Below are 10,264 nucleotides of genomic sequence, written 5' to 3'. Positions count from 1 at the left end.
TGGAAGTGAAGAATTTGTTTTTAGTAGTGGCATTGGTCGTTTTTTCTTCTATGCCCCATTTGATCCCTAGATGTAGGGTTGTCACTTTGCTAATTAGTTCATGGCTGAGTGAGATAGATTATTCCCTCACCATAGTGGTGGCGCTATCTTTTGTTTATGAGTTCAGGGCCATGGAAAATTCAAAGGAAATCTCATCATCATTACCTTTCAACATCTAAAAGAATCCTATCCACTGGTCTCTTCTAAAAATGTCTACCACAAGGGGGTGTAGATGGATTCTTTTGGTATCTGAGGGATCCCTTCTGTTAAATCCTCCCCCATCTCTTCTCTATGTTTTCATCTAAGTGAATGAGAAATACTTATTTTAATAAATTTGGTGTATAATTCAGTGGTAGTAGTGAGTTGAAATTCCTTTTTGATGATACTTTCCTACATTCCCTCTACTCTATCACTCGAAAAGATATTTCAATTTCACAATTTGATTTCTACTACCTATAGAATTTCAAATGCACCTTGCATACAATTTATGGATGGATGAAGGAGATGATGGCACTTACTTTTTATCAAGTGGTCTAGGATGAAGGTAACAATTTGGAGACCAATTAGACCCTCTGTAACATTCCTTCACCCTTTTCGTCTCCCTGTAACAGTCTCTCGACCCTCCTCTAGTAGTTGCAAGATTTCCTATAGGTCCCTCCTATAGCAATGGCAGAATAGGGTTCGAAACTCCTCGATCACACCTTGATCTCCTTCTCTCCTTAAATGTTTTTGAAATTAGAGTTTATGTAAAATAATTCAAGCCTAAGTACATAATATGCCCTTTTTGTCTTAGTCTTGGATCGTTGTGGTGGCCTAGAAGTCAGGCGAGGTTTCCTATTTCGAATCATTGTCCGGGGGGATTAATTATTCCCGTGTTCCTCGTAATCACCACCCACTCTTTTTGATCCCAACTCAACTGATGTGACACCTCCATGTTGCATGAGTTCTTACGATCACTTTAGTTTACAAGCCAAGGGTGCCCAAGTTAACTGGACACCTCCAACTTATTAAAACATCACCTCTCGACATTTACTCATTTTTGTTATTTACACATAGGGAGGAGGTGAGAGTTTCCCATACCTGTGCCTACCTCATGATCTAATTGATGCATGGATTTGCATGCTAGAGATGGACCACATTATTAGCATCAAGGGAGTTGACCTAACGTGTTTCTTTCCTGTGTATTTCTTCATTGCTTCTCATGATATTTGACTGTTTTTCTTGTTGTGGGTGAAGGTACCTTGTTGATGTCCAAGTTGTTGTTGCTGGTGGAGAGTCATGTTGGGAGTGATATGCCTATTACAGACTGGCCACCTCTAGCTTATTAAAACATCTCCTCTCGACATTTACACATTTTTGTTGTTTACACATAGGGAGGAGGTGAGAGTTTCCCATACCTGTGCCTACCTCATGACCTAATCGATGCATGGATTTGCATGCTAGAGATGGACCACATTATTAGCATCAAGGGGGTTGACCTAACGTGTTTCTTTCCTATGTATTTCTTCATTGCTTCTCATGATATTTGATTGTTTTTCTTGTTGTGGGTGAAGGTACCTTGTTGATGTCCAAGTTGTTGTTGCTAGTGGAGAGTCATGTTGGGAGTGATATGACTATTACAGAGTGGCCTTATAAGTTTTCATCACCCCCCTACTAATAATAAAAAACAATATTATTGTTTTCTATGATGTGTGCACAGGCTACTATAGGAGGAGGTTTTCTTCTTGTAGTAGTCCTTTCCTATTCCTATGGGGTCTTGAAGCTGCATAGGGGTGATGAGAGAAGATGTAAAAGGTTTTGAGGAAAATGCTAGGACTTTGAAGGAGTGGTATAGATTTGTAGAAATAAAGAGGATGTGCTATATGTGTTTATCCAAAAATAAATTTAGCAGGGGTAAGATAGAGTGGACGGATTTTAGTGATGGATGGATGGTGGACCATGGTGGGGGAATTTTATTCATCCTTTTCAATGTCATGTTAGGTTTTCCTTTTCTTGAAATCTCCCTCCTATATCTTTTCAAAACCCTCCTATAGCACTACAAGACCTTTATGTAGCATATAAGGTCCTTCCTATAACAATCCAGAGAGGGGCTGAAACTTGAATTTTGGGCTAATGGGATGGTGGAGAGGGTTGATCACATGAGTGTGGATGATGGATATGAAGTGGATAGATGGAGGAGTGAAGAGAATGTTGAGACTGTTGGTCCTCTAGCTATGGAATTCGCCACTGTTTTTAATATTGCAAAATGACAAAAAAAATTAGCAGACATGGTGTAGATACATTTCCTGTATTTGTTCTATTTTGGATACACATAACTTGCCTCAGAGGAGTTTTTCAACCTCTATGCCTTCCCTAGGCACCTCAAGAGATTTTTTCACCCATGGATCCTTATTACTTTTCTTATCTCTTTTATTTCTCTCCTGGGCTGTCTCGGAGAGGTTTTCAACCCAAGAGTTAGCCTCATATGCCTCATAAAGGTTTTCATCCAGGGATTTTATTTTCTGTTTCCCTTTTTTCTTTTTTCTTTTTTTCATTTCTAGAAATGTTGTGGATTGGAATTTATGACACTTCCAATCACATTAACTTCTCTACTAATTGTACTGATGAATTCTTCCTTAGACATAGGGTTTTTGTATACCTTCAACCTGTACCCATTAAAAATCAAGGGAATACCTTCCTCGTTAATGGTCCTAATTTGAATGGCTCCATTGTCATGACATTTCTCTATCAGGTATGGGCCTAAGCGTCTTTTCATCAGTTTTCCTTTGAACTATTTAAACCTATAATCATATAATAATGCCCAATCCCCTTCTTGAAAAACATTTTCCTTGATATTCTTATCATGTAAGGCCTTCCTTTACGATTGTATAAATTTAGTGTGCAGGCGGGCCTGCATTCTGAACTCATCAAATCCATTCAATTGGAGTAGCCTCTCTTGCTATGCTTTGGTGAAATATAAGTCCAATTGGGCTGCCATTCTCAAAGTATTATACTCAAACTCAATAGAAAGTAGAGATTTATTTCCATAAACTAGATCATATGGAGTGAACCCAATAGTTGTCTTCCAAGTGGCATTATAGGCCCAAGTGACCTCCACTAATTTTTCTGCCTAATATCTCCTATTTTTGCTCACAACCTTGGTGAGGATGATCTCTAATGCCCTATTTGTAACCTCTACTTGCCCATTTTCTTAAGGGTGATAGGTAGTATATGTTATGTTTTTGATATGATGTTTCCTTAAGAGATTCACGATCACATGCAATGTGAATTGTGCTCCTTGATCATTGACTATCTCCCTGGGGTACCCAAATTTGTAGAAGATATTTTCCTTTAATAACTCATCCACTTTCTCCTTTGTTGTTACCTTGACAACCTTTGTTTGAGTCCACTTTGTCAAGTAATCAATGTACACAATGATGTACCTTTTCTGCCTAGATGGTGGATCAATTGGCCTAATGAAATCCATGCCCCACTTTCAAAGGCCACCTATGTTTATAGAGGCATTTAATCCTTGGGTGTGGGTTTTCCCATCCTCTAGCACTGATCACATCTACAGGTATACCTTCTTGCGTTTTGGTGGAGAGTGGATCAATAATAGACAACTTGTAGAGCTTTGAAAGTTCTTATATTAACAAAAATATGACCTTCACAGGGACCATCATGACAAGCCGAGAGGATCTCAGGGACTTGCTCTTCCCTGAGACATCTCCTTAAGATCTGATCTAGTCCCATCTTGAAGAGATTATCCCTAATCCAAGTGAAAGGGGAGCTTTTACTTACAATTATTCTCTTCTCCCTAGATCACATATTTGGGGGAAATTTTGCAGCAACTAGGTAGTTGGATATGTTAGGGAAAAATGGAGAGAGGACTGAGATAGAAATTAGTAGTTGCTCATATGGAAACTGATCATCGACCATCCCTTCATCTCCTGTATGCAAAGTAAGTCTAGACAAAAAATCTGCAACTACATTTTCTTTTCCTGACTTGTGAGTGATAGTTAAATCAAATTGTCGTAACAATAGAAACCATTTAATGATTCTAGAATTCACATCAAGCTTATTCATCAAATATTTAATAGTTGCATGACCAGTATGCACAAAATTTTGGTATCCAGTGATGTAGCGTCTAAATTTGTTTAAGGAGTGTACAACAACTAAGAGTTCTTTCTGAGTTACAATGTAGTTCAGTTCATCCTTTGACAAATTTTTATTAATGAAGTAAATGGCATAGGGTAACTTACCATGTTTCCCCCACAACTTTTTCAGATGTGTTAGCATTGATATTTAAGGTCAGAATCCAATTTGGGCCCCTAAGTATGGTTGCAGTGGTTAATTTCTCTTTCAAAATCTCAGGGGCCTCTTGGTAGCTATTTCTCCAATAGAATTTCAAGCTCTTGGGCAAAAATCCAAATAATTGTGAAGCCAATTTACTAAAGTCCCTGATAAAACCCCTATAATATCCCTATAAGACAAAGAAATTCCTAACATCCCTCTACTTTTGAGGAGTAGGGACCCTTTTGATGATGGAAATATTGTTTGGGTCCAATTGTATTCCCTCTTGAGATATTGAATGGCCAAGGACGGTCCTTGCATTCATTAAGAATTCACATTTTTGAGGACTAAGCGAGAGGTTCATTTCAATGAATTTCCTCTAGACTTTATAGAGGTGTTGACAATGCTGGACCCACCAACATTTAGGGGATCTGCCTGGTAAGAAGTCCTAACTACACTCTAGACCTTTTGGAGTAGGAGTCCTAGCAGTCGATGGTAGTGTAATGCCTTGACCATGGTAGGGCGCCGAGATAAGTATGATAACTTTAGACTGAAGCAAGTGTGTGACCTTACAAAGAGTCAAGTGAGATGCATGGGGGTTCTAACACGTGGATGGGGAAGTGAAGTGTGTCCCTTAGAAGCATGTAATAGTACGCAACCTAGAAGGAAAACGAGCGAAATGACATCACAAGTTGAAATGCGGAATAGTCCACAAAACAAAGTGATGGGTTAATCCAACAACACACATTCAACAAGATTCATACAATTTCATATAAATTAGTTCATAAGAAATTGTGTAAGTTAAACAACATACATTCCTAAAACAACCACAATAATCCAAATACAATAAAAACATATGCATGAAATCATGCTGGCTAAATAATTATTATTATAAGTGAAAGTTCCATCCATAAATACACCATTGACAGCCACTAACCCCAATAATGGAAGATTATAGTCAATAACATTTGCTCCTCCAAATAAGTATACTCACTCTACGCTGTGGATAATCTAAGGCGCATCACAATACTTCCAAGACTTCTTTAAGACTAAGCCTAGCCAAAATCTTGGCTCCTAAAATCACATTCTATGAGTTATGAGGTTCTATTTATAACAAAGGGTGGGTTGACCCTCGACAATCCCCTTTGTGACTCTTTGACTACCCTCATGAATCTCTAACTTATTTACAAATAACTCATTACATTACAATAGTTTCTATTCACATTCCATTAATGACACTTGGAATTTCACTTACAACATATTTACAAATAATATAAATTTTCCACATGTACCCATGTCAGACAAAATAGGCTAGAGACAGCTTAACAAAACAAAACACTATGACTCAAAAGTTTGGGGAAATACCAACTCGGTAAACTCCAGTTGATCCTTCTCGGTGATGTATTGATACCAAGCTTGGTATTGTGTTATTATGTCCCCAAACTGCTTGATGGTGTCTTTCTGATAGTGGACTCTTGCCTCCATAGCTTCTGGGTATATGGTTTTGAAATCCTTTTCCAACTCATCTTGAAGCATGTGCACCATGGTCTTGACCATGACAGGATCAACAATATACTTCTGCATGTTTTGTGCACTCAGTTCCAAGTCATCATTGGTGGCCTCTCGCCTTAGCTGCTGCATGTACATGTTGATCTCTATCTAGATTCTGGACTTGGTTCTTGCGCTTAGCTTCAGTGAGGGAATCTATTAACAATATCATCTGCATTCTCACCATGACATCCAAACTCTTATACAACTGTGCATATGAATATTGTATGTCGCTAACGAATGGGGTGAGCTAATCATAGTTTTGGATCAACATATGGATCATTTCTTTGTATATCTCTGCCTCTGGCTTCATCATATTTGGCAAGTGAAGTGACGCTCCCTTGTACCTCATTATCCATTCTTGCACATGGGCGATAGTAGCATGTATGTCCTTGATATTTTGGACAATCCTTCTACTCTGCTGCTAAAATCCATATAGATGTACAACCACCTTATGCACAATAACAAATCCGTCATAGAGTTTCCACATGGTGGCCTCAAGAGTTGATACTTCAACGAGTATTTATTTCCTAATCTCTACCAGTGTCAACCTACGGATTATCCTGACTTCTACCTGACCACTTGTAAGTTATTTTCCATTTGTTCATTCTCTACTAACATGAGATTGACATTTGAGCTCATGGATTCTACATAACCCAAGGTTGCATCGACCATGGAAACTGGATTCTTTTTGACATCTGAAACTATCACCCTTTCCTTCATAAATGCAAGTGATGCGTGATCATCTGAGAAATTCATTCTTCGCACCTATACAAACTTATTTTGCAACTAGTCAAATGATATATTATACACATCCATCACTGGATCATCATCAAGGAGGGAAACCTCTCCTTGCTCACTCGGGACTAGCTCTGACACTAGAGGTGGTTGAGACTGAGGGTGACCTTGGGTGCTTGCGGGATGAGGTCAATGTCTTGATCTTGTGGTTCATCTGCCAAAATCATATCTTTCACTTTGATCAAGTGCTCCATCTGTTGAGAAAGTTCGCGATCCTACATCTTTTCACCCTCTTATTTGGCTACTGGTTGTTCTAACTCCTCAACCTATATGGGTGGAGTTCGATCTGTCATCACGCCTTGCCTTTCATCTTCTTCCTGTTTCTTCTTCTCTTCCCTCTCTCTCCTTATTAGCTCTCGCTCTTCCTTCAACTTCTTCTCTGTTTCCTACAGTTTCATGTTTTCTTCATCCAACCTTTGTTTTTATTTCTTCCTCCGCTCTACCCTCTTTATGCATCGTTGCCTCTTTTCCTTCACTGCCAAAGTTACTTTCTCAATGAGAGGATCTTCTCTGAACTTGTAGCTTTTCTCAGCCTCTAGGTTCTCGAAAATCTTCCTCTTAGCCTTCTCTTGCATCAGTTTGTTGCATATTATTTCTATTGTTTTTTCTTCCTATGGTGCTACTGCCTGCAGAGCAGCTTTCCATGTTGTGGCTATACTGATCAGTTAATTGATCTTAGAGTAGTTGTAACAATATCCCCAAGGGTCCTCCTCTTCCCAATGACATGCCATGTGGATCCATGGACAGTAAACCCTCACACAGTGGTTCTTGCAAATACCATGGGGATCATACGGATCGAAGTCTTTGGTGCCAAATTCAAACTCCACTATTTCCATTAATTTCGCATCCAAATCTTTCAAGCTCTTAATCTCATACAATCTGATCTACAAAGGAAGGGAAATCCATGGTGCCTTCTTATTCCTATGCACTCTTATTGATAACCCTGTGGAGAGATGATATGCAACCTCCTGCATGACCAGCATGTATGTCACATATCTTGGTAGAACATGTAGAGGCTTCTCTCTGTGAAGTACTCCGATGAAGGTGCCACTGGGTAAGGCATACCAATCTGCAATATTAAGTATTTCCTCCATCGCTTCTTGGGACATGAAAGGTGGATCATGATCAAAGATAAACTTTTACAATGGGATGTTGAAATGGTCAGTAAACATCGCCATAACTCCTCGGTAGCTTCATTCAGAAAGTAACTTGCAATAAATGTTGATGGAAATCCCTTTTGGTGTTCATGTCCAATGCATGCCAGGAAACCGATGTTGGGTGCAAATTGCATCAAGTAAATATGCATACATGTGGAATCTCGCTTGATCATCATTGAGCGGATTCGGGGCGCTAGTCACATGTATTTTCAACTAAAGAGCCAATAGAACCGACTAGTTCAATGGCCTTCCATCATTCACTAACTAGTCTAACTCAACCACCTAATTTTCTGAAAAGGTCTTCATGCTCTCTCGGCCATATAATCAACATGCCAAGATGATAAAGAACTGGTAGGCCTTCCTTAGTGACTTTGTCTTATTAACATGATTATGTGTCGCTTTGAATTTTGACAACTCTTTCACCTAGAAATTTACAATATCTATGGTGTTCACAAAGTTGTGGGTGGAATAGAAAAGTGCATCCATTTGTTTCATGGGTAAAGGCAAATGATACCTCTATTTATAGCTCTCCACCCTGAAGTTGGAAAGTTTTATACTATTGGGATTGCTCAATGTCATAGTCTTTAGATCTGTGTGTGAGACAATCTAGTTGATGATGTATGCACATAGGAAGGTGGGGTACCTGCTTGCAACGTTATATAAGTCTGACTAGTGGACATTGATATAAACTTGTCGATCCTCTATATCTTCCTTGAAGTCCACTGCAAATATCTCCTTGATTTCATTCCATGATAACCTCATGCCCTTCTCAATGAACAGTTGAGTGTATGTATAGATTGGAAAATTCACTGACACAAGCTCAATTGTTTCCACAGTGCTACTCTTGACAATATCCTTTCATGCAACTCTCTTGGAAGCCATGTTACCTGTAACTATTGGAGATTTCCTCAACAACTACTATACCTAGTGACAAAGAGGACACTCATGGCATGCCAATGTTAGCTTGAAACTAAAATCACTTCAATAATAGACCAAGCAACAAACTGGGAAACTACTGGGAAGGATTGTGTAATCTTGGTTCACAGAGGTGACTAAATGTCAGTTGGAACTGTGCATTGCACAGTCCAAGGAGTCAGTGGGGATGTCTTGCTGAATGGAACTACACAACGTGCAGTTCAGTCTGGGTTAGGTCGGGTGAGCCAACACATTGTGCAGTCTCTGTTGCCAAGGTTCGGGGCTTGCTCTTCGAACTACGCAATGCGAAGTGGGATCCAAACCCGGGCAACCTTTCGACAATTCTAGAAGCAAAGGCTGAGGTCCCGAATTCCATAAATTCACATGGCAGGCTTGGGAAGATAAGATCTCGGTTAAGGAATCCTAGATCTACCCAAAGGAAGTGAGAAATCATGCAGTTTTGAAGGATTGAATGATGTTTGGTGTAGTTTTTAGTGAATTATGATGCATGCAAGTAAAATGAGCGTAGGAATCAATCAAACTGAAGAAAAATGAAGCGTGTGGAGAAAGTCGCCACAACAGTGACCGATAGTGCAAAAAATAGGTAATTCATGCAACACTTAGGAAAGGCAATGTAAAAATTAAAACAAAAAATTTACAAGCTAAAAAAAAATTAAAATGCCAGTGGTCATTCAATAAAATGGGTAAAACAACACTCTCACAAGAAAAACAAACAAAAGTGACATACAAAGCTATAGAAGGCTAGAAAAGAAAAACTTACCCAAAAAAGATGCAATGATTGTGCCAAAGGATCCTTGATCTCCTCGGGAATGCTAGATATCCAATAAAATGTGTAAATGAGCCCTAGTAGAATAGTTTAAATAGATTTGGTTGATTTAGGGTTTATGACACGAAGGAAAAAAATCAAGCGGAAAAGCGACACTTGGCGGAAGTTTCCAAAGTAACTCGAGTGCCACCTCTAGACTGCTAAAAATAGATTGATATTTTTTAGGGATGCTTTTTACCTTTTCAATTTTTTTCTTTTCAGGAAAATGTTTCAATGTATTTCCCAGAGAGATTGAGCATTTTTGGGGAGAACTGGGAAGCTTACTGGCTCATGCATCAGGTAGCTACTGAGGGAAAATATTCTGCACAATTTCTAGTTATAGTGGTCGTGGCTACCTCTCATGCCTTGCGCGGTTTCCTAGCTGAAGGCTGGATGTTAATTGGCTCTGTGCAATTTTCGAGTTGAAGGCTCTTTGTTGCCTTGGAATGAAAAATTCTCAAGATCAAGGTTGGTTTCCCTCAAGGATTGCATATTTCACTGAGGCAATACTGGAACCAGATTGAAACGAAGTCAAGAGATCATCTTGTGGGTTAGACATTAAATAAAGTAGAAAACACAAGCCAACATGAAAAAGATAAAGTTCAATCAAATTAAAAGTACCTAGGTCAACGCAAGGTGAGCTATTGTGATTTAGGAGGGAGGCTCCAAAACAAAGCATAGGAAAAATTTTGGAGGGTGGTTGTAGCCA

The sequence above is a fragment of the Pinus tabuliformis genome, chromosome 1_2 (assembly GCF_031772625.1).
Source record: "Pinus tabuliformis cultivar Carrire ecotype Pingquan chromosome 1_2, CPIR1, whole genome shotgun sequence".
NCBI classification, from domain to species: Eukaryota; Viridiplantae; Streptophyta; class Pinopsida; order Pinales; family Pinaceae; genus Pinus; species Pinus tabuliformis.
This window is presented reverse-complemented; position numbering follows the sequence as displayed.